We start from the raw sequence: 810 nt of genomic DNA on the forward strand, positions 1-810 counted from the left end.
TGCAGCCTTTTAAACTCGTCTCCGGGAAGCGAGTGGCAGCCGCGATCGTTGGCGCCTCGCCGCCTGTCCAGGCTCCTTGCCTTCCTCTCCCGCTGCACTTCCAACTCTTCCGGGGAGGACTGAACGGCCGCATTTCCATTCTCCTCCCCAGTCTTCCAGCCCCCTCCCGCTTACCCCCCAGGCTTTTTAAGGGAATGGGGAAGGGGTGTTGCCACCTTGCCAAGTGTGTGCATTGCAACCTTGAGTTGGCAGCGCATCGCTGCCTGCCTAGCCAGGGTCAAGGCTGTGGTTTGTTGGGATTCCCCCTCCTTGAAGTAGTAATTATTACTGTTATTATTAGAACAGCGAGGTTCGGTTGAAACTTTCCCGTTTCTTCCACCGTCGCCCGGGTTCTGTCGTTAGAGCATTCCACCTGAGGCCCGGGGGGAGGAGGCGGGCTTTTTTTTGTTGTTGTTGTGGCGGTTGGCCCGCCTGTTTGTTTTGATCTCGTCGCATGCACAATAAATAATAATTAGGATAATAATGAATAATCCCCGGCGCGGGCGGCGCGGTGCCGGAGGGGTTTGTGAGGCGGCTGCAGCCGGGAGGCCGCGGGGAGGGGAGAGAGGAGAAGGGAGTTGTAAGTTATATTTACCTTGCTCGCGAGGAGTGTGCTGGCTGAAGCTCTTCCCTCTCTGAGTCACCCAGAGTACAGAAACGGAGGAAGAGAGGACTAGATTATGAATATGACTTCATTGATGACAGCCATCCCCTCCTCTTCCTAAACTCGGGCTCCGCCCCTCGCCACCTCCCTGGGCGCCGGAAGACGCG

At 56.8% G+C, this 810-nt stretch overlaps 1 protein-coding gene across 1 annotated transcript in view; it reads right to left on the reverse strand.

The window, feature by feature from the left end:
• Positions 1 to 791, reverse strand: part of LOC106727513 (probable global transcription activator SNF2L2) — a 46,758-nt gene extending 45,967 nt beyond the window's left edge. Inside the window, exon 1 of the mRNA XM_014546319.1 lies at positions 635 to 791. The gene's annotated coding sequence lies outside the window, so the exon portion shown is untranslated. The remainder of the gene's footprint in view (positions 1 to 634) is intronic.
• Positions 792 to 810: the final 19 nt, after the last annotated feature.

The sequence above is a fragment of the Myotis brandtii genome, unplaced genomic scaffold (assembly GCF_000412655.1).
Source record: "Myotis brandtii unplaced genomic scaffold, ASM41265v1 scaffold44, whole genome shotgun sequence".
NCBI classification, from domain to species: domain Eukaryota; kingdom Metazoa; phylum Chordata; class Mammalia; order Chiroptera; family Vespertilionidae; genus Myotis; species Myotis brandtii.